This window comes from Sturnus vulgaris, chromosome 2, assembly GCF_052056855.1.
Source record: "Sturnus vulgaris isolate bStuVul1 chromosome 2, bStuVul1.hap1, whole genome shotgun sequence".
Classification (NCBI taxonomy): domain Eukaryota; kingdom Metazoa; phylum Chordata; class Aves; order Passeriformes; family Sturnidae; genus Sturnus; species Sturnus vulgaris.
This window is the reverse complement of record NC_142244.1, coordinates 3,299,690-3,327,629: the sequence shown is the minus strand read 5'-3', so window position 1 is coordinate 3,327,629 and position 27,940 is coordinate 3,299,690. Positions and strand designations below refer to the sequence as shown.

At 39.8% G+C, this 27,940-nt stretch overlaps 1 long non-coding RNA gene across 3 annotated transcripts; it reads left to right on the top strand.

Moving 5' to 3' along the window:
* On the top strand, positions 1 to 27,240 carry LOC148224602 (uncharacterized). 3 transcript variants are annotated; one of them, XR_015801918.1, is made up of 4 exons: positions 1 to 1,086; positions 1,966 to 4,364; positions 21,757 to 22,083; positions 27,109 to 27,240. It is a non-coding gene; the product is annotated as an uncharacterized LOC148224602 (long non-coding RNA). The 3 variants fall into 3 exon arrangements; XR_015801919.1 differs by lacking the exon at positions 27,109 to 27,240 and having other exon boundaries at positions 1,966 to 2,044; positions 4,236 to 4,364; positions 21,757 to 22,581; XR_015801917.1 differs by lacking the exon at positions 27,109 to 27,240 and having other exon boundaries at positions 21,757 to 22,581.
* The last annotated feature ends 700 nt before the right edge of the window (positions 27,241 to 27,940 follow it).

Genomic DNA, 27,940 nt, shown 5'->3' with positions numbered 1-27,940 from the left:
TCAATAACAGTCTTAAATTTTGAAAAATGTGTATATCTCCTGGTGAACACAGTGTGAGATATAAGCATAAAAGGAATTTGAAGCAAAATGAATTCACCTGACTAACTTCTGTCTGAAAAGCATTTAATCTCTATTTGCTCCTCCCCAGAAGACAGCTGGGTACAGGGAGGGAAGATAAACACCCCTGTCTCTACTTCTCTGCAAAATATCTCAACCATGACCAAGAGGGATTGCCTAGAGGCATGAAAGAAACGGCACAAAACATCTATTCAATCTCTGTCTCTTCTACTATCACCACTTAGTGCAAATTCATAGTATGAAGCATTTCATGAAGATGACTTTTTAGGTGAGGACTGGGCTGGGACTGATTTGCCTTTCTCAGTCCACTGGACAGACATCTGTCAGAAGGTAACCACATCTGGCAGTTGTTGTTGCAATGTTGAACTGCACAATCTAATGCTTTACCCATGCCATGAAATTTAACAACCTTAACATGTAAAAGCCATATTGTATTACAAAGTACTGTTATACTTCATCAATGTATTTTTCTCAACCAGCATCAACCTAGGTGCTAAGAAAAATTTCCTCAGCCACCAGTAGCTGCAGCAGTTCCTCAGCTTTGTATACTTTTGAGCACAGACCTCTTTCTCTCACCAGAGCTGGTCTTTATATTCTGGTTGCAGTTACAATTCACACAGGGGACAGTTACAGTCAAGCTGTGTCCACAGAAAGGTCTCACATTTCAGGCAAAACCCTTCCAAAAGACTGAGGGAGTCGTTAATTAATACCTTTCTGCCTGGCCATGGAGAACACTGTATTTGGGATACAGTCTGAAGATCTGATCCTTTGCAATCGTGGGAGGTGAACTGTAAAACAAAAGAGGTGCAGAGGTGATTTGGGAGGAGTGTCTCTTTTTAAAAGGATGTTGAAAGTCTTCTATTTATATCATTTTAAGAAAGTGAATGAAAGGAGTGAGAAGAATAAAACCAAAAGCCTAAGTGAAAGGACTGTGTACAAGAAACAGCAGATTTTTCAGTGGCTCTGAGTACAGTTGGGCTGGAGAGAAGAACATGATGAAAGCTTCAGGTATGCCTTTCCATGGTAATGGGGGATTTAGAAAAACAAAAACAAAATCTATGTAAAATGAAATAGAATATATTTATGAGCAAGATTGCACGTCAACCTTGTTTAGAATAGCAGGAGCAGATTTCGTATACCTGAAAATCTCATATTAGTCCTAAGCTTTTAAGCTACCATTAATATGGCTAGCAAAAGTAAAAATTATATAAGTAATATAATTATATTATATTTATAATATAATTATAAAAGTAAAAATTTAACAACTACTGTTGAAATCACTGGGAATGTAAAAATCTAGTTTGCTAGTCTGCCCAGAAATCTGTACAGTAGAAAAGTGTGTTTGATTGTAGTGTTACACCACTGAAGATGGAGAGCACTGAGCAGTTCACTTGTTAGGGTGCTGTATCTGACACAGTCCATGTATGAACACCTTGATTGCCACTGGAAAGAATGCTTGCAGGAATGCACATTTGTGTCCTTGTCTGCAAAAGATAAAGAAGAATAACATACATGTGTTTCATACAGTGGGAATGGGAAAACTATCTAAAATATTCTCAGCAAGGCTGCACTCCGGGAGCTTATTAAAAAGGAGGTAAAATAAACAAATCTATTTTTACAATAGCTGCACATTGATGGAGCTAGAGTTGTTGGAAACTAGTGGAAAAAAATGATAAAACATAAAAAAAGTGAGACAATTGTGTTGTGCTGATAGCATGAGTGTGTTAAGGGAATGATAAATAACCATGTTTAAGGTGGATGATCCAGTGAAGGATAGCAACATAGAAACTAAGAAAGGGAGAGAGGGACTTGTGCTTTAACTGAATCACAAATGCTGATTTTCTCTAATTAAATATACCTTCTTCTCATTTATTCTCTTTAAATAAGAAGAAGCAACTCAGTTGTCACATCAGATGATGAAATTAAGTTTTTTACTCCCCAACTAAATCTTCCATCTGGCAGCAGTGTAAGTACATCATGATAATAAATATATTCTTTCTAAAAGGTCTCTGACATCTCTCTACAGGAACTCTCTGTCAGATAAAGTTCAAATTTTGATAATTTAGCTAAGTAAATCTTTTGGATAGGATTAAAAATCACAAGTCGTCATTCTTTCTTGCATAAATACTACCTAACAATTTCTGAAATAATTTTTAGACTTTGAGCTGTTCAAAGTATGTGTTGGCAGGACCACCAAGTTGTAACCAGGACCACAAAGCCCAGCTGAATTCAGCTCACTACGGGAATAGTGTTGAGGGCAGCAATCCTTCCCCATTCTTTGGCACTGGAGAGGCTGCACCTGGAGCACTGATCCCAATTTGAAGCTCCTCAGTGGAAGAGAGAGAGAGGCTGAGGTACTGGATGGAGCCCAGCAGTGGGACACAGGCTGGGCAGAGCAGGAGCACAGAATGGACAAAGAAAGGCTGTGAAAGCTGGGATTGTTCAGCCTCGGGGAGGGGAGGCTGACAGGAAGGAGCCCTGATTGCTGCCTGAGGAGGGTGGGTAGGGGAGACAGAGGGTTTTCCACAGTGTCAGGATAAGACAATGGATGCAAGCTGCAATGCAAGAAATTCACATTTGTAATTGGAGAAAATAAATGTTCATAAAGAATTAGGGCAGGTTCAAGTATCACCACTGGAGATACTTGAAGCATGACTAGGTAAGGTCCAGAGCAAACTGATTTCATTTTGAAGTTGGATCTAAGATCTTCAAAGTAGGTCTTGCTCCGAGCAGAGAGAGTAGACTGAATAAAGTCCAAAAGTCCCTTCTGTCATAAGCTGTTTTACCTTCCCAGGAAAATTCAGTTATCATTCAGGTAAGGAAACATTTTCTCATACTTCAAATGGGTAAGCAGAGGCAGCAGTTAAATAGGCTGCCTAAGGTAACAAAGCTATTTAGTGGCATCAGATTTCAGTCAATGTTTGGTTTAAACATTTCTTATTTCTCATTTGAAATATGCCTTCATATTTTTTTAGAATCTGTGTTTATCCTAACTTACTGGGCCAACTCTTTTTCACAGACTACTGATCCATTCGGTATTAGCAATACTGACTATACAACTGCTCATGTACTCTTCCAGTTGTTTCTATAATTTATATGAATTATATAAATTATATAAATGCACATTTTCATTTGTTGCAATGTCAGGAAGGCATGAAAATTTCATTGTATGTATGTATGAATACACAAAGGTTAACCATTGCCTTTAAGCAGACAAAAGAAAGACATGAGTATGCATTCATTGATTCCGGATGACATCTAATTTTTAAAAATTATTATTGTTCAAATAACCGGCAGGAGAAAAGTAAGCCATCTTATACACATGCATACGTATGTCTGTATAGATACACATACTGGACTGATTTGTTAAAAAAAAACACCCACATATAGGAAATGGAAAATGTTGGCTTTAGGGAGCTCCTGAGGGAATTTGCATTCACTGCTCCTCAGCCAGGCTGCATGCTGACACTGAATTTCTGACATAGCTCCTGAATTTCTGACATAGCTCCTGAGAAACAGGTGCCACACACAGACTGCTTTGCAGGTGCTATTTAGTGCCTTCTACTGCCTTACAAGTCTGTTAAGATCACCTACACCAATTCAGCAAAACAGTAGGTTAGAACCTTCATGTTTATATTTAAAGGCTTTCTAAAGCCTCTAGTAAAGAGCAACAGCTTCTAGTAACATGATGGGCACGTTACCTGAATATAAACTAGTGATCATGTCCTTGAAAGCCCTGAAGATTTTGCTTTCCTTCATACCTCATGTAGCAGTGCTAAATATTTCCAAATTTAAAGATGCTGAAAGTGCATTTGCAAGTCCTACACTCCCTCACTCCCTCACTCCCTGTTAAACTGCAGGCCAGGGTCTCTCCATAAAAAGTCAATCAGGATTTGTCTCATCTCGCTTCTTTTTTAATTGAAAAACTGTGGCTCTGAGCAGAGATGAAAGAGTCAAATCGTAGTCCATTCTCTAGAAAGAAGCTCATGCTAGTTATGACAATAAATTTTTCTTTAAAACACAAGAAAAAGCTTCTGCTAAGTGCCTGCACATAGCACAGCTGTAATTCTTGTTTATCTGTCGTGCTGCAGTTTGTGTGTCTGTGTTTCTTGTCTTGTTGTGATTATTGAAGAATGTTTTTTCTTTATTTTTCGGAGCTCTACAGCACTGGCATTTATCAAGAGAAGACACATAGCACAGCCTTGCATAAATAATGGCACTGGGCCAAGTACAGCTGAGGTGGTTGCCAGCACAACTCCATTGAAGTCAAAGGAATCGCACCAGGGGTGAGTTTGGCCCCTGGCTCAGGTCGTGGAGGGCTTTAACAAGACAATTTTCAGTAATGCTTCAGCTGCTTGAGGTTGTTGAGTCTGGGTTTGCTTTTTGGTTGAGTACTGTATTTTGTTTCAAATAAAGGAGCTGAACTTCTGCTCAATGGGGTGAATGGGGCTTTTGTAAGTGGACTACTTCTGCAGTTTCTGTCCTCACTTAATCTGCTGTGAGTGCTAAATAACTCAGTTTCATAAGATGTCATGACAATAGTACTGGGGCCTAGTGAATTCCTGGGAAGATGCACCGTGCTGAATATTTTGTGGGGTTTGCTCTAATCTTGTGCTTAATATATTGCATTTTAAGTGACAAGATGCTGCCTGTTGCCTGAATGCCAGCACTCTTTTACACTGGTTAGAAACCTACAAACAGCACTGATTTTTAATGGTGCTGGGTTTGGTTTGTCTTGTTGGCTGTCGTAGGCATCCACTTGTAGCAATTAGCTTCACAAATAAAGAATGAATCAATAAATAACTTCTAGTGTGCAAGGATGGAATAAACTGTGCTAAGCATGTAGTAGTAGGGCAGGTCAGTGAGTTTATAATAGTATTATAAACACACTAAAAAGCCAGACACTTCTCAGAGGAAGCCAAAACAGATTTGGATGTTAAATTTGGGGGTGTATGAAAGAATGGCAAACCAATCCAGACGTCAGATTCATATTGCTAAGCACTGCTGAGTCAGTACCTCAGTACCTCAGCCTTAAACAGAGGCACCTGTCACTTGAAATTCATTAGAATTCAGGCCTGGGTTTAATCGATCATTGCTAGATCATGATAGCGTCACATCTTTTTTAATACTAGGTGTTTTTCTTGGAGTCAGATGTCAGGGTCATGTAGTGAAGTGAGAAATTGTGGCATATGTTTAAATCAAGTGGCCCCAGAGATATGTCTTTGGACTTGCAGAAGTTCAGTGCTCACAAAAAGAAACTAGTGAGGAAATGTGAAGGATCCCAATGACATTTCAGGGGTTTTTGATTTTATATATCAGATTTTATGCCAGTATTTTGTAGAGGAGTAGAGAGGACAGAACTAAGATCATGATAGTAAAAACAAATTGTAGAAAACATTGAGTGACAAGAAGTTTAAAATGCAATCAAATGAGCAGTTCAAGCTTGTACACATTTATGTCCTATTTTTCATTTAATAAAATAATTTTTCCTCCTCAATTGATGGGAAAAAACCAATTGATGGAAATAAAGTGTCATTTAAAATAATAAATCTGTCTACAAGTTTGTTACAGTACACCCAAAATTTGTATTTCAATTATTTTAAATTTTAAATATAAAATTCTTGCTTGTCAATAGACAAATGTTATATATCATCCTGAACAAGAATATCTGTCTCTAAAGTCCAGATGTAACCAGTTCTTGTCACCTAGTTAATAATTTGGAATCAATAGATAACTAGAAGAAATGCATCTAATCATGACATTGGAGAAAGTGAGGAAAATTTTGGAGAAAAATATTTACCTCTTTTACAGAAACAGCAAAAAAAAATCAAAACTATGCTAAAATTCAAAACTATGCTAAGTTCAAAACTGTTAGATAAGAAATACTTGTTTTATTTATTGTTTTATTAGTCTAATTTTCTCATACTTTTGCTATGAATATTCTCAATAGAGATTTTTTTGGGGGGAGGGAATGCAACAACAAAATACAAACCTGCATCTCCTTTTATGTAAGGAGGAGTAAAAACATTAATAAATCAACCGGCTATTCTATTAATGGATAAGAAAAACATTAAGGATTAGTCCTGGGGAAAACACATCCCTATACCTGTTCATACCTGGGGTTGTTTAGCCTGGAGAAAAGGAGACTCAGGGGTGACCTTATCACTCTCTACAACTCCCTGAAAGGTGTTTGTCGTCAGGTGGGTGTTGGTCTCCCTCCAGGCAGCAGCTGGCAGAACCAGAGGACACAGTCTTAAGTTGTGCCAGGAGAGATATAGGTTGGATATTAGGAAGAAGTTTTTTATGGAAAGAATAATAAAGTATTGGAATGCTTAGCCTGGGGAGGTGGTAGAGTCACCATCTTTGGATATGTTTAAAAAAAACCTGGATATGGCACTTGATGCCATGGTCTAGTTGAGGTGTTAGGGCATGGGTTGGACTCGATGATCTTGGAGGTCTCTTCGAACCTGGTGATTCTGTGATTTCCCTGAATCAAATTGCCTTCACGCTGTGAATTTCCACGCCAAGAGACAGCCCGAGCAGCAGCCCCAGTGCTGCTCTGCCATGCAGGCTGTGCACTGCACAGGCTCTGAGGGTCTCACAGGCACATCTGGCTTTATTCAGCTTTCCTGTCAGCCACAGTCTGAAACAGCTGTCTGCTCTCACCTGCGGTTTGTTCCATTAGCTGCTGGTAGCCAAACAAATCAGATGGTGAGATAAAAGCAAACAGGAGCTCTGACTGTCTCTTCCCTAGAGGCAAATTTCACTGCAAGCACTTGGGGTGTAAAGCCTTCCTTCTACTTGGCTCCCAGATCCTCCATAGCCATTGCTTTGACTCTGGCAGGGGTAAAAAACAATCCTAGACAGATGTCTAGGCAGAAATGCAGCATGTTCTGCAGTGACAATTTGTAATGAGGTTTACCAAGTTATTTAATTTCTGACTAATACAAATGTTCCACTGGAAAATCAACCCTGTCGATATTAATGGATAAATTGCAGGAAAAAAACCCAACCTATGTGAACAGTATATAATCTGTCTGTGATGAACTGTAGTAGGTAAGACCTCCAAACAGGAGAAACTAGGTGGTCCTTGCTTTGACTGAAGCCACTGTTGCCAATCTACTAAGCTAAACACACATTTCACAGCTTGTTACTTCTTGAATACATTCAATTGAGCTCACTTTGTGTGCCAAGTACTTGTTCAGAATACACTGAACATAACATCTAGTTTTTCTGCCAAAACGGCCTCTGTCAAGCTTCCCTCCTACATTTAGCCAGCTACAAAAGCTGTTCCTTGCTAGCGAATTCCAGTACCATCAGTGTTTTCCCTGAATAATTATAGTAAGTGTCCTTCTTTCATTGCTTTATAATGTGAATGTTCAGCTCCCCAGTTTTCCAGAGGACACAACAAGGCTATTCCTGCCTTGGCAAACAGAAGGCTTGGAAAGGATGCACAGGCTAATACTTTGCTTGCCTTCTGTTGCCTCTCTTCTTTAATATACTCAGGTTTGTGTCAAACAATTCATTAAATCATGTCCTTAAAATCTTTCCAGGGAAGTGGGGAGATTCCTTCTGTTTGTGTTACATGTGCAGCCTTAAAGCAGCTTCCTTTTCAGGCAAGTCTGCACCTGCTTGTCTGTCATCTCCCTGGACAGTCTGGAATTATACTTGCAAATAGAATTGTCAACTTTTGCAGGGATTTGAACGCAGTGACATGCATGCTAATTCTCCTGTTGCTTCTCAGCCTCAGGATAAATAATATTAATTTCCCTTGAATCGTTCAGAGGAACACTCAGTACAGGGCATAAAGCTGGGTTTGGTCACTCAGGGTTAAAACAATAAACACTTTTATTAATAACTTTCCAGAGTGTGGTTACAGTGTGCAACAGTAGACACTTTTGGGGCTTTTAGTATAAATGAGGAAGTGATGCAGCTTGGTTAAGCCCTGTGAAAAAAAGCCTCAGACTAGATCAGGACAACAATTATATTAACTCTTTCATTGCAAATGTGAGGCAAGTGTATATTTTGGCAGCAAGGAACAATCTGAAATCATGAGCTCATCCTTGCCAAAGCTGTATTTCTAAGGTCCCTTCATATTTAGGTGCCTAGCTGCAAAAGCATACCAGCAATGCATTAACCTTCAAGTCACAAGTAATTCCTATGAGTAATTGTTTTGGGTTTTTTTTAGATTTTGGTTTACATTCCGAATATATGCAGTTCCCTGACTTACAGAGAGGCAGCAGAGGTTTAGCTCCACGAAACAACATTGCCACCTTAAAGATGACCTCAGCTCCCCTGGATCCACAGCTATTGTGTGAGGGTGGGTGACACCTGTATTGGGTCTGGTGAGCCCAAAGGGGTGTGACTGTGCCCTTGCACAGGGCCACTGAGCTCCAGGGGCTCTTCTGAGGAAACAAACTCATTCCCAGCTCCACCAGACACTCACATTTCTTCCCTTGTGCTGGCACCAATGGTGGGCTGGCACTTGGGAAGATAATTCAAGGAGTTATAGCAGCAGAAAATTAACCCTACTAAAAAGAAATGAAATAGTCTTCTGTTTAATAAGTCTGCAAGGAGAATGCTGTCACATCTCAAGGACAGCTTTCAGTTAAATCTCCTCAAAAGCACTGTTAAGTAATTTGTGATGAAATTATGGGAGTTGTGGTTAGCAGGTTCAAATTTACTGGGTTCCAAGTCTATAATCATCATAAAGAAAACATTAAGAAACTCACAATGGGCTCTGCTTTGGCTGCTAGTATTTATCTCATCATTGGGTCTGGGTGAGGCAAACAAGACAGAATTTTTTTATCAGCAATGCATAGATGTCTGGCCGTGCTATTATTGGTTGCTGCTCTTCTGCCTCTTTCCTCTGCTTTCTGAGGATGTTTAATTTCTCCAATTATTTATCTTAACCTTTGCTCCCCTGCTGGGGAGGCACACTTGAGTAATGACTTTTAGAGCATCTTTTCAGTAATAAGCTTTGGTTATAACAGCTCTGAAAACTTTTGGATGCTTCTGAGCAAGATCACCACATCTTGAGACCTTTGTACTTCTGTTGTGGCTTAGGATGGTTTAATGGTGAAGACGTAATAAGCCAGATACAAATTGTGGAGGAATATGGAATGTGGTACATTCCTAATTAGTTTCTAATGTATGAAAGCATTGTTTTAGAAAAATATAAGGCTCTAAGTTTGCTGGTTTTCCCCAGCTGCATCATTGTATTAATAGGATTTTACTTACCAATGGGACTCCACAGGTTTTTCAAACAGTGGCTTCATAACCTAGCTGATGAACTAATAAACAGAGACCTTGCTTATGGTGAATTGGGCAAGTTTACTGATGGGCAGATTTAGAAAACAGCTGTGCTTCAAGTAACCTCTTTTATCTTCATGTTTCAAATCAAGAAAAACCTTATTACAAATAAAAAACGTCAACATCTCATTTCACTGTAACTAGTTTAGCCTATTCTGTGAAAATATTGTCAGAGGCATTAAATTAAATTAAGAAGGCGAGGATATTGCATGCTTAAGCATCCAGGTTTGCATATCCAGAAGGTGGGAGTCATCCTCTTGATGGGTGAACTGTCTTGAAGGTTGCAGCATCAGAGATATTTATGACTCTGAAATAGAAGAGGGCTTAATCAGATTTTTTAAAAAATGCATTTCAAAAGGAGTTTTTATCTATCTCAGAGGAAGTTCAATAAATTTATTGGAGAACACCAGGAACAAAAACAGTGCAAGAAATTCTGCTGTTCGCCTACCACAATGAATTCAGTGAAGCAATTATCAAAGAGTTACAAAGATTTGAGGGCTTTTGCCACTCTGGGAATTCTGGCTCAGCCTAGAACACGAGGCTGTTGCTGGCTCAGCTCCACTGTCTGCCCCAACCACCATGTACAGAGATTTTGTCTGAGCTGGTTTACACGTGCATTTTGAAACACTGATATGAGTCTCAGCCACAGACACGTAGGCCTGGTATCACACAAGTGGTATGCACATCATATTGGTTTCCTCATCTGTAGCTCCTTTTTTCCTCTCTGGATGTTACTCTGTGGGCTCCAAGAAGCTTGTGCTTTTGCTTTTAGAATAGAGCTGTTGTCGACCTCAATTTTATATTATTTGGGGTTTTCATATGTTAATGCATGCATTTAATGCTTACACTCATATTTGTATCCATAGACACGTACACAGAAGATACATGCAAAAGTTGCTAGCAGGTATAAAAGCTTAAACTCTTATTTTCTTTGTTTTCTTCCTTTCCTTTTTAATTTAAACAGTTATTTCTGTTGGAAATCATATCACAATACTGTGCATTGCCCGCACCTGACATGAGCTTTGGCCCCATATTATTTTCCTTTTTATATTGCATTTCCACCTCTCACATCACCTGTTCTAAGAGACTGTGATTGCCACCATCTTTCTGCAGTGCAGCTCTGTTTGACAGCAGGTGCTATGTGTGTGATCAAAAGCACTGCCAGCTCTGCCTTCAGGTTCAGGGCTCACCACTGGCTGTTTAGAATGCATGTACATTCACACCAGCCTGCTCACATTACCATGCCTTGTCTCTCTTATCTGGTTGGTTTCTCCAGGGGTTGCCTTCTGCCCCACGTTGCCCTTTCCCTTCCAGACTACAAAGGCGTGTGTGTTAAAGGGGAGGGAGCACATAATGATTCCTGCCCTGCCACGGAGAGGCAAAGAAGGCCACTGTTCTTGCATGTCTTGTGCTCTTCTTCTTTGACAAGCTATCAGATTTTCTTGATGTCATTACTTGTTCCTTGCAATGGAGATGTCTACTGGCTGCTTAATGAGGTTTTGAATGACAGTCCCTGCATCCTAAACAAAGGGTGTAAGTATTTACAGGATTTGAATAAATATGCAGCAGGTCAGGAAGTAACCAGGGGTGGAGAAAGGTGTTCTCTCTCTCACAAAAATATCTCATCTTGTCCAGGACCTAGAAATATGCTTATGCTTAAATCTTTATGTTTTTCACTCCAAAGCACTCATCTTACCAATCTTAAGAACAGAGTCTGCCTTGCTGTAACTTGCCTCTGTAACTCAGCCAGTGGTGACCTTTGAACACAGGAAATGTTATGGTGAATTCTGCTTTGAAAGGTAGCCACAGGTAACAGAAATACGGAGATTTTGTAGCAAACAGCAAGAATAAGCCTGAGATAGAATTAAGCTTTTTGTTTCTTCATCTTCTCTCCCTTTCTTTTGCTTCTTTCCCTTACCCCCCACCCCAGGGAATTCGTACATGACAAGAAACAGTAATCTGAACTGCAAATTTCACACCAGTTATTGAATATAGGCCAATATTGGTAGCATGATTTGTGTCTTGCTTGAGTCAAAGTTCTGCTGGCTGAAACAGCTTTCCCTTAACCACATTAGCTCTGTCATCTCCCAGCAGCAACAACAAATGGCAGCAAAAAAGAAACTTGAGTGCTTTTTCACCCACTGATTTCCATTTCACCCATGAATTCCCATAGTCAGGTATTGTGAATTTGACTGAAAGCAGATTTTTTCATGGTTTTTGGTCTTTCAACCCCTGACTAATAAGCCTTCTTCATTGTCAAAGGGGAGAGAACTGATAAGCTTGTTGTACATTGACCGATTATTGTATTTCTAGCCCAAGAAGGTGTTTTTTTCAGCATGGCTATACCAGTGCTTTAAGATGGAACAGAGAAGGGTCAACCAGGTCATTGTCATCTTGACCTAGGGGCAAACTAGTGTTTGGAGAAAGCTCAGATAATTTGATTGCTGTGGTGCTGAAAAGGCATTATTTCCCCAAGGCATACAGAAATCAGCTGCTATGTAGTCAGTCTAATAACTGATTATTAAGAACTAATAACTCTAATAACTAATAACTCTAATAACTAATAACTCTGCTGGGCTTTCAGAAAAATTTAAGAATTATGCTTATTCAGTACTTAAATTGAGGGATTTTTTGATATTGTATGGAGGAAAAAGATTTTAATTTCAAAAAAATTGAACCGGAGCTAAACTGAAACTACATTATTCAACTTTTTTTGAGCATGAGATTTTTAAAGAGTAAACAAGTAAATTTTAAATAGAAAAAGTTGTATTTACTGCATCCTGAAGCAATAGCAGCTGCCCTAGAAAACAGGTTCTAGAGCCAGAGGAGAGTGAAAACTCCCTTATGCTCACAAGGCATATTTTTACTGATTTACCAGTGGCATAGATTAATGATTTACCAGTGGCATGGGCAGGCTATCCTTCTAAGTAAAACCCTCTTTTATTTCTTCCAGGAAATGGGGGCAAATGTGGAAAAGAAGAAAATGAACCCATTGTGCCCGAGATAGCTTCCCAGGATCAAATGTCCCCCTGCATGAAACTTTGCATGTATTTATGAAATAGTATTTTTCTTTGAAAATGCACAAATGAGCTCAGCAGCTCAGTTATTGCTATGCCAAAGCTTTATAACATGCTTCTCTACATGACTGTATATTTCCTGTCTCTATACATACCTCTCTATGCATAAGTGTCAAAACGTTATTCTGCTGCTATTGTGGCCAATATCAGCTGGAATTTTGTCATTTACTTTGAGGAAGAGAGGCCAAATTCATATTGTTACTGAGAAATGCTTCCTCACATAATGTGAGACCCTGTGCATCACTCAGTGTTCCTGTGAAAGAAGCAGCATCCCCAAAATCACACATAGTCAAAGGCAATAGAAAGAAACTCACTTTGTGAGGTTATGATCTTTTCTACATCCCACAGTGGATCTTGATGTCTTTTCTGCTCTAAAATCATGTTGCTAAAGGACACATGTGAGACACCAGGTCAAATTGGAAGAAATGCACCGTTTAGATCTGAAACGAGCCTTCAGCTACAATGGGGTCAACACCGCAGAATACAAGAAGAAACATTTTTGTATCAACACTCAATAGGATTTATCATTTCTTTGTAATTCAAACCAGAACAAGCCCAAAAGTAAGGGGTGGAAAGGAAAGTAGAGTAATAAATGTGAGAGGAAAAGAAACAGCAGAAAAGCTACAAAGGACACAAGCTGAAATAGTGTTGCACAGAAAATAAAGTAAAATATATGCTTCTCTGCAATAAATACAGCGGGAAGCCTAACAAAAAAAAAAAAAAAAACAAACCAAACAACAACAACAACCAAAGAAACAAACAAACAAAACCTCAACAAACAAACAAAAAAAAGCCCACAAAAGCTTAGAAGAGCATAGCTGCAGTACAGGGACTGTCCATGATAAAGTGTGATGGGACAAACAGAGAAAATAGAAAGACTCAGAAGATTACTACATATTCTTAAACTCTCTCATATTTTTCTTGTTGACATGATGTTGTCAGAAATTTGATCTGTAAAAGCTTATTTTTCTCGTTATTTATCTGTTTCAGCTTGAGACAGTTTTGTTTCACCAAATGTAAGAGGTGTTTGTAGCGTTGATCTCTTAGCCCAATTTTGTTACAGTGGTAATGCCATTAAGAGCATCCCCAGCTTCTGGGGGCATCATGTGGCTCTTTCCAAGGAACAGAGCAGTGGAGGCTGAAGGAGGTTCTATACTGAATCATGGGTGTGGAGGAAATAGTCCCATGTCCTGTTCTCTTTCTAAAGAACTACCAGAGCCAGACAGGCCAGCTGGAGGGATTTTTTCACCTTTAGTATGCCTTATTTTATCCATCAGCTAAATACTTCCCTTAAAGCCACAATTATTTTAAAATCCTCAGGTAGTAAATGTAACATATTCACATGCTAAGCATAATTGAAGGCCATAGTTGGCACCATTGTAAAAGGCACACCACTTGATGACCCTTTTTTTCCAAATGCATTGCCATTCTTACTGGATTCACCCCAGCAAGGCACTCTTAGAGTGGTGTTTTCCAGAAATCTGTCCAATTGGTTGGTACCTGCCTGGGATGCTGAGTGCTCCCTGCAGCCACTTAATACTGATGTTAGGGCAAGATGCTTAAAAATGCAGGCAGATGGCTCACAGCAATGATGTGAGAGGATTTATCCTCCAGGAGACAACAGTTTATTCCTGTTCTTTTGCTGGTGACTTTTGTCATATTGAGCAAGACAGCAAAAGCTAGGGCAGAATGAAATAAGATGTCTTTTCCACGAACATTTCAAAACACACTTGAAAAGGTTTTTGTTTTGAAAATGAATTATTCAGTTTTGCAATGTAAGATGGAGGTATTTTATTCATTTGGATTGAAAATGGGAAGCATGAATTTTATTATTTTACCTTTCAGGACTGGTTATTGAGTTACTTGAAAAAATTAACTGGGGAGTAGCTGTGGTCTTCCTACAACAAACTGAATTGAAATGTGCATATATGTATATATAGTGTGTGTAAATATATACAAATGTGTATAAAATTGTGTGCATAAATTTATACAAATATGTACAGTGTATGCAAATATACATTTATAAAAATATGGGAGTATGAATGCATGTAGCTAGAATTTGCTTGAAAAAAAATGGGAATTACCCCAAATTCAGCTTCTCTCTTCTGAGAGATTCTGAAATGTTAGAGAGGGCCTGGATTTATCAGGTGTGATAACCTTGCCTTGCCATATATAAAGTTTGCCTGTGTATCAGTGTCTCCTGTGACCTTTGATTAAGAATGTTGCAAGATTTCAGACGGGAAGAAAAGATGTGAGAAGTCAAGTGGATAAATTGGAGAGGGCTCCTGTACACCATGTCATATTATTAGTCTCTCACCCAAGTATCAAGACAGAAACTATTAAAGCAGAACTGTGCAAACAGTTTTTCTGGTGGCATGATTCCAGTTCAGCTTAAATTTTTGGCCGAGAGTAATAAATTTTCCTTCTGAGCTCTCTGGTGACAAAGGACAATTGTCATCCGTGGAGGCTGAACTTTCCACCTCACCTTAAAAGCTCTCAGTGCTTTAATAGATCATACCTTAAAGTCCTTTCTGCAGACCTAGTGTAGAGATCCAGAGTGCAAGTAACTTCTCTGCTGTTTGCAGTTTGGTTGATTTTTATTAAGATTAAGAAAGCAGGTACTCTCTGCAGTATGGCTTTCCATGCAAATGCCTGAGTGGTCCCTTTGTGTCTTTTTCCTGAAGCAGCAGTCCCATGTCATGTGTGCAGCCACTCCTCTTTCACACAGGTGTAACTAAGGCACTCTGATAGAGGCACCAGATTCCATTTTTTCCAGACACCAAATCTGAACTGCTTAGAAAGTGAGTTCTCAGAGCTCCTTACTGTTGGTAAGGCTCGGAGACAATTCATGTCAGCATGACTCTGTCAGCTGGTCTTTGAAGTTCTCATCAGTTTTAAATATCAAACCTAAGGTATGCAGACAAGGGATTATTTGAAATTTAGTAAGTGTCAATGAGAAGTTGTGCTTTAGGCAAATAACTTGTCATTATTAAACTCATGTGAGCAGAGCCAGGGTGTTGCAATATGACAGGCTAAGCCACAATGCTGGTCCTTCTGTTGCTTTGGAGTGCACCAAAGCCAACATGTCATTCAGGGAAAACTCCTGCTCTTGTATGGAGCTGTATGGAGCCATCTCTGACTGAGTCACCCATTTGTTGACATCTGCATCTTCCTGTTTCAGTTACAGCCTGAACAAAGTTTAGGTATCTAGGCAATTCCACATAGGATTACAAAAAGCAAATGTCAGTTTAAAATTACTCCTTCAGCTGTGATATATGATCTCACAGTGAAATAGAAAGTCTGAGTGTGGCTGAGACAAGAAGATAAATCCACTGAGTTTAGAACTGAAGGGTGTAAAACAAGTAAATTCACCTGGAATTAACACATTTCTTTTATATTAAAATACAAATAATCAAACAAGTGGAAATTTTGCCACTAAAAAGAATTGGGAAACAGATCTCTTTGAGAAACAACAAAACCCCAACTGCCTAGTGGTTTAGCACAAATGGCATATGAATAAGAACATCAAAAAGAACTGTATCCTTTGCACTTCAACTACACAGTAAGCATTATAAAAGTAAATGTGTTAAGGGTTGCAACTGGATTAGGGAAATGTGGAAAAGGGCATGAATTTCTCTTTTTTTAAATTATTTTTTACTTGTGGTCTTAGGTTGCTTCACTTCCCTTTGATTTAGTCTCAGTGAAATTCAGTCATTCTTTGGTCAAGAACAGGACTCTCCAAATTGAAGGGAAGACCTTGTGTTTACTGGCATCTTTAGCATGAGTTCAGTAGGAAAGGAGCTCCCAAGGCAGGATATTTGGGCGATTAGACTGGGAATGGATTGCTCACTTATAGCAAACAACTAATTAAAACCCTGAAGATAATGTGCAGGGTCTCTGACAGCCAGCTGGCAAAAAAGGGCAGCGTTTGGATCTTTGCCTAGAGCCAAGGGGAGCTGTGTACAGCCAGAGCATCTGCAGTGGTGGGGAAGATGGGTGTCTGCAGGTGTGTGGCACCAGGCTGTGCCAGAGGCTGATGTCCCACCATCAGGGGTGTGAGCAGAGCTTGGCATGTCCGTGTCAAAGCCCTGGGGGCAGAGGAAGAGCAGGACCTGGCACCGGGGTGGCTGAGGAGTGCTCTGGGGTTTTCTTAGTCCAGTTTTGATGATGGAATGGTAAAAAGCAGCATGAGGTAGAACAGTAACACCATAAAACAGCAGAGCTCTTGTGGAGAGGAGCCAGTGAAGATCTCATGGTTTGCCCCTTCAGCATCAGGAGAGTGAAAAGAAGGAGTACAGGATAAAAGCTTTGGCCCAAGCCTTTAGTGTCTGACTATGTATAAATGTGGAAAAAGGTGCTTTTGAAAAAAAAATTGAAGGGTTACATTGTTAATGTTTAAACTTGTTTTCTACCTTGGGCTAGCCAGATTATTTAACTTCCATTTTCTAATTCTGAAATCAAAATTCCTGACTATGAAAATGTATCCCAGAAGCAGACTGCAAAGCTCAGTCTCCACCTATAAGACAATAATTTAAGATGCCAGATTTGCATTCCGTTAGAATTTGGGAGCATTAGAACTTGCAATAATATAAAGGGTTATCAATGGATAAAATTAGTCTGTACTCAGTTCTGATACTGCCCAAGTCTGGAAGCCTGTATATACAATGTGTGTGACGTCTCTCCATCAGAGCCTAGTGTGAAGAGTTTTGAATGCTGCACCTGAACACTCCCAAAGATTCAGAGGAAGCTGAAGTGTTTGTAGGTTCCTAATTTAGGAGAAACAGGAAAACACAGAAGAGGTTAGTTAGCCCACCAGAAAGTGTCTTATCACCTCTACATAAATTAGAAGTTAACAACTCCTAAAATTAAGTCTATTTTTATTTCTTTTTAATTTGCTTTTGATTTCTACTTTGCTAGTAAGGACAGCTACAAAACTTTCTTTGGCTACTTCTTCCCCAGCAAAGCAGGAACTGCTTTTAGGGATCTGAAGGAAAGCATTCTGGTTTTGGCTAGCAAAGCCTTTGTCTCTCTTCCCTGGCATGTTCCCCTGGGACACCAGTCTGTCTTAAGACTTTCAGGAAGTTAAGCAATTAAAGGACATTATAATAAAGAGGGGGAAAAAAGCAAAAACTGAACTGTCTTTTAACTCTATGCCCCATTAAACTTCTGGCAATTGCGTGTTCAAGGCCATTGTTCCCTTGATCCCGATTTTCTTCCATGGACAGCCACATGTGGCTGTAGGCAGTGAAGTGCTGTAGTCCACAGCCTGTATCATTTTCACACACTCTTATGGTCTGTGGTTATTCTGACTGCTTAGAGATGCTTTAGAAAGTGAAAAATACTCTGTTGCAGTGAAAAATAATGATATTCTAAAAAAGGAAGTCTGACCTATCTGAGTTGAAATTAAATATCAGGAAGGCCAGGATGAAAGCAGTGAAAAGATGGGATCTAAAGATTAAGCTATTACTGTGCCCAGGGGCCTATTGACCCACTGGAGTCGTAGGTCAAGGCAGGATGGCTCACTTTTGGCTAGCTAGAAATCATGTAAAAAAACTCATTTAAAAGCAACGTCTTCTGTAAACCTGGAGACTGTGGGTTATGCTGGGGACAGGGGAGTCCAAAGACTGAGAAGGGTTTTGGACATCTAGCTGAGAGCAAGAGAGAGGTATTTTAAATTAAGTATTGAGCAGACCTGAAATACAATAGTTAGTTTTAATGGATATTTCTGAAAGAAAAAAGCAAGAGGATAAGTGGATGAGAGAAACAACTGGCCAAATTGGCTAGCAGAGGAAGGAGGGCAGAGCATGAAGGGCAGCCAGTAGGGGGTAAAGGAGAGAGTGGAAGCAAGGGATAGGGAGTGAGTGGAAGGGGTGGGGAGCAGCTTACCTGCAGGGCTAGCAGCACCTGGACCTGCATTAGCAAATCCTGCCAGCTCTGTCAGAGAGCAGAGCATTTCTGTGCCGTTCAGTCACTGGGGGAGTACACAGGCAACTTCCTCCTGCCTCAGCACTTGCCTCACCAGGAAAACAAAAGTCTTGAAAATTTTGATTATTACATACTGCAACTTGATCATATGCCTTGCTTGAGTATTTCTACTCTTCATAAAATCCCAGTTCTTGATTGATACCTCCATGCAATAAAAATGAGCTGGTGAAGCAGCAGAAAGGTCAGTCTAATTTTCATCTCTTTCTGGGTGAGGCTGGGGCAGATGTTTTATAGGGAGCTCTTTCCTATCAAACCCAGTCCTTGAAACTGCAGTTAATTCTCGACAGATTATCTTCACTCATGTCTTAAAAATAGTTGGAAAGTTTAAGTTTATGTTGTAAGCTGACAAGAGTGCCGGACCCTGTGGCCTTACAGTATCACACTTAATTGCACTAAGGAATTTAACAGGTTACAGTTGAAATATCTCGTTGAGCCTTCACCAAAAAGTTTCTGTAGCCTTCCTGCTCTGACTCTTGCTGACTGAGAAAGGATCAAGCTAGAGTCCTTTCTTAGTTTGAACTGCTTTTACATTTCTTCTGAGTATCATATTTATCCTACTGGGTAAACTGAGGCATAATTCTGGGAAAGCCTTTTACACAAAAGGTCATTTTCTCCCTCTTAGAAAAGATTACTGGAGAGTATGTCATGTTCTCCCAGCAGGTACTGTCAAAGGCTGATGTCTGCCTCTTCACAGGAGGCACAAAACAGTGTTAGATCACAGCTGCCTGAAAGCTTAGGCTAAGGAAAGGGAAAATAATCACCAAGTACCTTTTTAAATGCTGCATCGACACTTGCTGGAAAGCAAAAACAGCCCTGTCCTGCAGAGCTGACATTTCAGGGGGATGTTTTTTTATTGGTTTTCAGTGGGTTTTATGGTAAGAAAATGTCTTCCTCTGCCCTGTGTTTTCTACCTACCTGTCAATTGCCAGGGTACCTACACCCTGCCTGCCTTTTTCTGAGCCTTCTTCTACTGAGACTTCACATTTTCAAAAACATGTGGGTGTCTGGCTTGAGGGATCTTTTAAAGTGGCCTACAATTTAAGATGCTCCTGGAAAGGCAGACCTTTTCAATTTGGCAAGACCCATTTGACTACAAGATGCCAGTACCACCTGGAATGAATTTTCTCCTCCCACCTCCACTACCTTGTTTTAAACTCTGCCAGACAAAGGTCTCTCACCCTTTTCTCTTGAGTCACCATATTTCAATATGCAGTAGTGCCATGTAAGCAGTGTATTGGCCTGGTAAAAATTTCATCCCTGCATTGACAGGTGTAACAGCTTTTCTTGGGAGAGCCCACTTGTTCACTTGTTGTCCAAAACAGAGTAATGAATCTGAAGCACTCTGCACCTCAAATGATGCTTCCCTTAGAGCAAGCTGAGAGCAAAAGTAACATTGGAAAGAAAGGAGCAGGGATGTAGCATTCCAAGTCAGCAGTCCATGCTGCTGTTGCCTCCACTTCCCTGGGGTATATTCTGCACATCATTAATGCAATACCTGCCTGCTCTGCAAATGCAACAACTGCATTTTTGTTAAACACAGAGAATGTTTGGGGCTAGGATCTTGTTTTCCTGTTGAAAACAAACACAACATGTGCAGGTACTGAGTCCATGTCCATTTGTTTCCTTGCACTGAGTGGGTTTAGACATGTGATCATATTCTGGCACACAACTCTGTGGTCCTTGAAATGCCAGGGAGAGGGGCTCCACAACAAACAGCAAGGTGAGTTTAATCAGCTGATGCATCCCTACTGCTATGCCTGTACATGTAAATTGGTATTCTGATTTCAGAAATTAAAAATATATTTTTTCTTTTTTTAATTTATTTTATGTTTTAATGTTTCATTTATGTTTGCATTCTTTATTTATTTTATTTTGCACTGGGAAATACTGCAACACTTACAGGATTGCATGGCTAATAAATATAAAAATTAGAGGGAAAATATTAGCTTCTTCTGTGGCTTTATTTTGTTTTTATTAGTAATGCTAGCTGAAGTGCAGTCATTGAGATACATATATACATCGACTGAGTATGAACCAGGTGTAGGAGAGAACTTTGGGAAGGACTTGGCATTTGCACCGTTTAATATCAGTTGTAAAGCTTTATATTTTTGGGGGGAGCAGAGTTTGGCTGCTGTTAGGTGCTTTTTTAAAAAATCCTTTAAAAGAGAATAGAACCAATTTCATGCTGACTGTTCTCAAATGCATCTAAATAGGTGCTATTTAAGGCTTTTCACTCCTTAACCTCCTTGCTGAGAGCACCAATGTCTGCCTGTCTATTTAGAACTACTTTGAATTCACCAACTATCAAGGGAGACTTGAGAAAAGTCTTCATTATTTTAGAGAACCTTACACTTAATAAGTGTCTGGCTGCACAGAAAAACAAGGCTCTTATTTCTGAAGGGCTCACAGCCTAAACAGACATGGCTGCAAGTGGAGCTGACAAAGTAAAATGCCAAAGCTAAGTGACAAAAGAGGGAAGTGGGTTGGCAATGATTTACTAAGACAATTGGTGAAAATGCATGCCTGTCAAATTAGTCTTAGGGCTTATGGAAATGCCCTATAGCTGCACACATGATTGATATCCTTCATGGACTGATTTTCTGGTGATTAATGGAGAAAAAGTCACAGCAGCAAGGAACAGCTGAGGAGAGAGGCATGAGGAAGGGTAAATGCACGAGTGTTTGCAGGACAGGTAAGTTAAGCACCATCAGCAGAGGTGAGGAAAACCAGAAGACAGTGCATGGAATTGACAAAAACATCAGTCATAGAGAACTCCAGGGTGAAGGGACTGGCACTGCAAAACCTGGCACACTGGAAATGGCCAGCCTCGTTGGGACCAAGTTATCTCCTTTATATAAACTTCACTGTAGATATTTCTACTAGGACAGTATTTGTCAACTGTTTTTATGATTCTCCAATGTGGCTGTTACTGTCACCAGACAAATAATAAAGGAAATGTTCCTGTGGAAGCTCTGCATGTGAGTAGGGTATCAGCTGCTGAAAAATATTCCAAAAATTCCTTTTCTGGTATCTGAGTATTGATGCGACCCGATGGTGTCTGACTGCCCTCACAATTGTCACCAAAATCACTTTTTCTAAGGATCACAAGGGACCATGGCTGAGGAGCCTATGCTGTCTGGGTAAGCTCCTGTCAACTATGAAATTCATTTCCCTAGTCTCAGAAAAGCACAAATTGGAAAATGTGGTGCATGGCTCATGGCTTCCAGCCCTTGCCTGAATATTAAGAGTTAGTAATTTATAGATCTGTGATTAATTTCACATTTGCTTTTTCTTTGTTTTGCAGGCAAAATGTTTTCTTCTGGAGTTACATGCACACTTCATCCTTTACCTTGTATGGTCCCAGGACATATGTGCTAAGCAAAAAAATTCTTGTTACCATTACACAAATGGGAAATGAACATACAGAAAACCCTCAGCAGTTTGCCCAGATTCACAGAGGACGTCTATGACCAAATATTGCATTGACAGCACATCAGTATGAGTGCAGTGACCAGATGTGGAAGGCTGTTAATTGTGAGGAGCTCTATGTCCAATGTGCTCTTGCAAGCTGCTCTGATAATTGCTACTGGACTCAGCACAGGAGTTTGTAAAGAAGAATTGTTGGAATTGGGTAGGCCAGAAAAGATTTATTTTGCACATTCAGATTATCTTAGGAATGGATTAGTTTAGGTTGTTCTTGGGTTTTCGGTACATAACACTATACTGATAGATATGAGAAAAGAGGATTTTTTTGTACTTTTATGCATTACACAGAAGAGTCATTTATACACTTATTTGCCTAAAAATGTTGAGTTTGCATCACAATTTGTCATAAAAGTCTCCAGTGTCCTATTAAAATCTGAGAGAGAAATGAAAAATTATTTAGATGTCTTATATTTTCTGGTCTAGCATATAGAAATTTTTAATTTGAACAAAAGTACATGAAACTGAATTTTCAAGGAGGTAAAAATTCACAGTTTTTGGCTAACATTGTTTCAACTATTTTTTTGCCTTTTTCTCAGTTATTCTTTAAGTATTTTTGTCTTTTTTTAGATTCCTGTTTGCCATAAAAGTCTCTCGAGAGCTTAGTTTTGTGAACAGGCTTTCTATTAAAGGTGTAATTGGATTCGATGAGATATACTTGCACTTTGAGAAGAGTTTTTCTGTCTTCCCTGTCGTTCTAAACTGTCTCAGTTGCAGTGATCAATACTGATTATGGCTGGTGGGGTAGTTCAGGTCAATGTGTAACCAGGAGTTATCCCTTGCCCGTGGCTGAGGCAGGTGGAATGTCTCCAGGTGGATCACTGAAGCTCAGTGATCTTTAGCCTTATGGTGCTTTACTTCACAACCAGGGCTAATCTCTTTTGCTAAAGAAACAGGTGGATATAGAGGCTCTGAGTGGCTATCTGACCAGAGAGAAAGGCAGACTTCAGATCTTTGACATTATTCCTAAACAGACTGTGTGATTGAAGAGAGAAAAGGATGTGGCTGCATCAACAAAAAGTTATATTACAATAATCTTTAATACTTTCAGTTATTTTTCCACAACTTACAGTTCCTTTTCACTTTTACATTGTAACTGTCTTAATCAATTTTTACTTTAGGACTGGAAAATCTGGCATATATACTTTCAGTAAAAAAATATGCACGGGCATATGGTCCCTTGGCTATGAAAGCTTTTTTTGAAGAAGCCTATTTATGACAAACTTCTTGACCAGCTCTATATCCTCCTCCTTCTTATATGCATTTAGCTAGCCCAGAATGCTTATCTGAGACAAGGTATTTTTCTTGCTGCCTCTTTTAATATAGTGTTGATGTCTTTGGCAAAAGAAATTCCAGCAGAGAGACAGACACTGTAGAATGAGATTGGAAATTTCTTGAGTTGGTTGGATGTGAAAGCAGCATCTCTCTGACTCAGGAGATTTTGTGGAAGTGACTTGAATGTGCTAGTTTGTTATGAATTTAACAAAGCCCCATCCAAGCAATGTACACTGTGCAAAAGCAGTCCAAACACTACCAGAATAACCATCTTGAATGCAAAATAGGCTGAGCCAGACTGCAATGTACAGCTGCCATGTACAATCTGCAATGTACAGATTTAGAAGGTACCAGAAGTGATACCTTTTCTATACCCATCACATCTACATTTACCATGGGAAGAGCCATTCCCTTACTAAAAATGTATCAGCTCTGCATAAAATCAGTCTGAATAAAAAGTACCCTTATCAAAACAAAGCCTGCCATTAGAGATTAAATTTTAATGGGACTCTCATTTTTTCAAGCAAGCCAGATCAAGCATTTGCCCTTTTATAAAAGCAGTAACTTCAATTATGAGAGCTGTAATTAAAGGCTTGTCAGTGGCCCAAAGAATGCTCATTTGGTAGCTTATCTAGACCTTTTACTAATGGACTGAGAGAAAAATAACTTCCTAAGGTGTTTCTCCTCTCCCTCCCAACACGAGCCAACTTTCCTCTCAACAGAGGTGGTGCTTGTGGTATTTATCAAAGGTTTATTATCATGCTGGAATGGGAAGGTCAATATCCATCTTCAGGTGAGGAGAAGGGTCAACACAAGAGTTGTGACTGTGTGGGTCTTGCCTTTCAAATGCCTTGTGCATTTTCACTTTGACTGAACGGGAGCTGCTGCAAAGGTTTGATGCAGTGAAAGTCGCTTGCTAAGGTGCCTCTTCTTGAAGAAAGGGAGAACCCTGGAACAACATGCAGAGATGAGGCTGGATAGTCCTGGTGTGCCTCAAACTACTTGCAGAGGGTAGGAGTATTAAATTATTCCATTGCTGAGGGAGGAATTCTGCATGATGAAGGAAAATCTTCCATCTTTGGGATGTGGCAGCCTAATTGTGGCTGATTATTGGTTATTTTTTTCTTAATAAAAACCTTCAGTTATTCTTTTGGCTTCTCCCATTCAATTACTGTTAGCTTTGATTCAAAATTTGGTTCTAACAGACAAACTAGTTTCCTACTCTATTCTCTTTCATCAAATGCAGTCTTAAATACTACTGTATTGCTATTTAGACCATCTTTTCATGAAAACTGAATTGTGATGTCATCTTAGGGTTTCTTATCCAATTTTCTCCCAAAATCATGCTGATTTCTCATGTTCTCTTCTTGGCTTGTAACACACTGTCATATTTTGAAGGGGAATCACCAGGAAAGTGTCTCAGCAAACAACATAGCCAACTCAGTAGCTGATGTGCTTGAAACAAATATTTCTGGCATTACCAAAACTGACAGGAATTGTATGAATGCTAAAGCATCAGACAAAAAATTCAGGGAAATTTGAGGAATTCTGTTTCGCTCTATAAGGATTTGCTTCTGTCATTATTTACGATGTCTTTTTTTTTTCACATGCAATAATGGGTAAAGGAAGATCTTTGCCACAAAAAGGTCTCTCATCTGTCAGGTCTCGGAGTGTGCAACACTAGAAGTGGAAGAAAGAAAATTCCTTGAACAAAGATGTCTCCCATTACTCCCAAATACTTGTGTCATATCTGTGTGGGTAGCTTGTCAGGCTCCCTTAGCAGCCAATGCTGCTTGAAGATTAATCTTTCCCTAATTCAGAGCAATGCATAAAAATTTTAAGAAGCATCTTCCAGCTACTTAGAAGGTTGACTATGGTACAGTTAATGGAAAAAAGATTTGGCATTTCAAGAGCCTTCAAAGACTCAAGTGAGACATGAGTTTAATTCTTCCCAAGCCATATTGATTCTTACCTCACGCTCAGTTTGGATTGATCTGTTTAGAATGAAAGACAATTTTAAAATGTCAAAGAGCCAGTGTAAAAAAAGAGGGAGAAAATGCATGTAGAGAAAACTGTCATCAGTATTGAAAAGCATTGCCTTTCTTTTTTGTACTGACTAGGCTTTATTTGGTATTTTTAAAAATCGGTTATGTGCATTTGTTTGGAAAAACATCTCATGAGCAGCAGAGGGGAAAGATTCCCAGTTACCACCACTGAGTGAGGATTTCCTGGCAGCTGCTGAAAGATCGCGTTAATCCAGATGCAGGAAAAGGGACTAACTCCCTTTATTAGAGAAATAAACCCTCAATATGTTCAGCTCATGACCCACAGCAATCTGAAAGGGCTGGAATGGTGCACTGCACTAGAGAGGGCTACAGTAGTTTCTTTTTAAAGGTTGTCTCTTTGGAAACATTGGTTTTACACTGCCAAGTTACTGGGATGAGCAGGCTGCAGCGGCTGCCTTGGTATTTCTCTGTGGCCCTTTAGGACAAAGGGATAAGTTTTAGTCCTTTGCAAAGTCCTTTCTTCTTCTCGCCCTTCTTTCCCAACAACACACACACACACTCAAAATATGTGTGTTTTTCTTACATACCTCCATAACTAGAGGTGATTGCTATTAACATCCTGACATTTCTGCAATGGTCAGTAATTCTTTCTGTGCATCTACTTGCAAGATTGACTAAGTGTGATTTTGGCCTTTCTCCTGGGGAGACCTCTCTTCAGAGTGCTTTGATTTAAAAGTAGGATACACAGCACATAAGGGTTAGGAGAGAAGTTCCTTCATGCAGGAGTGCCTGAAGACCTGTGCCAGTGAAACCAGTGGCAAAAGCAAACAGTCTGTGTAGAATTTGGAGCAAGGGGAGAATCAAGAGTAATTTCACATGGGGGGATTGCAGTTGAGCCTAGAAGGATATTTGCAGCTTTCTTGCAAAACTATTTATAAAGGAAAAGCAAAGAGAGGGAGAGTGTGAAGAGAAGAGGGTGGGAGAGGAAGCAGAAGTAGAGACTGGAAGATGCAATTGTTGTTTCAGGTGCAGACACCAGCAGGGAAAGCAGAGGTTCTATCCAGAGCACCTGGAGCCTGATGCAGGAAATGGAGGGAGTGGATGTGCAAATATGCAGTCTGAAGGAATCGACAGCATCACACCCTTCAAAGGGCTGTTTTAGATCACAGAGAATGGCCATCACCATCAGGCTGAGCTGACTTGGGTGGTAAAGATGCTAAGTTCCTAGCTGAAAAGATCCTGAGTTGAATGCACTAGCTCTTTGGGTTTTAAACAAATCAACAACATATTAGCACACATCTCTGAAAAAAAACCACCTGAAAACCCGTCACTGGTCTGTTTTGGAAAGGTGGGTACAAGGAACAGCAGAGAATGTCTGTTCCATAGCACAATCTCCTCTTTTCATGACTTCAGCCTGAACTTGCAGCAGTTGTTTCCAGAAGAGCTGCTGCTGCTCAACAGAAACTGGCAATGGTATTGAATCATTTGGCTGTGCAAGTGTTTACACCAGAAACTCTGAGCAATATAGGATTAGGAAAATACATTCATGAAAGACAGGGGAGAATCAAGTCTTCATTTTACAGTCTGTCAAGATTCCCTTGTTTCTCTTTTTTTCCTCAGACCATATGGTAATGAGATTATTTTATTATCCCAGTGCAAATGTTGAAAATGGAAAGAGTTGGAAAAACTACCTTTGTGTTTCTGGGAAGCAAGATGGGATTTATTCATTAACAAGTTCATCTTTTTATTAGTATTGTATTTTTCCCATCAGAACAATCAGGCTTGGTTCTAAAACCAAATTTCTTTGAAGGAAAACCCTCCTCAAGGAAATTGAAACGGTGATTTTTAGGTCTATTCATTAGGATTATTTATTATTTTCATTTTGCTTTCAGCAGTTGAGGACACTTGAAAATCCGAGGCGGGCTCCTTGCGCAGGTGGCGGTGCTGGTGCCGGGAGGCAGCGGTGTGTGTGCTCCCTCTAGTGAGCTCTGATCCAGCATCCGGGATCAGCCTGCCCGGGGCCCCTGGGCAGCTCCCAGGGCTTCAGCCACAAAGCGTTTTCCTCCTCAGGTAACACTCATACCATAATTCTGCTCTTCTGTCTGTGGAGCCTGCTGATACAGGCTGAGTCACTGCCGGAGCAGGGGATGCAGGGGAGTCTAGGTCTGCCACGGGTTTGCTGAGCAGGTCATTGTGCTCTGACTCTTCTACACCTCTGCACAGTGTTTCTGACAATCCTTTTCATCTTACTTAGACAGCTCTTTAAACTTTCTTTCAATGAACAGCAAGTTTAAAATAACGGGGAAGAGAGCACTGACGGACTTCATCCCTGTGTAACACTTTGAGATGCTCAGGTTGAAGGAAATCTCAGTGGAAGACAGAGCCTGAAAGAATAGTCAGTGTTGGAGCACGCTTCCAGTGCAGTGCAACTCCAATCTGATGGTAAACTGCTCACATGTAACCTGCAGCTCTACTGTTTGTTCATACTGACTCTATAGTAACACTTGCTTAATATATTAATATTGAAGGGGGCAGGAAAAGTGTGCAAAATCTAGTTTTTACTGGGTATTTCTGTATTTGAGTGGTGTAGAGATAAGCATTTTCTCTTAAGGAGAGCCTGGGATATAAATATCACGTATCAAGTAAGAATTTAAATGAGAAGTAATAAAACCTGCATGTTATATTTCAGACATGGCTCTCTCATTTCCTGGTTAGCAGGAAGGA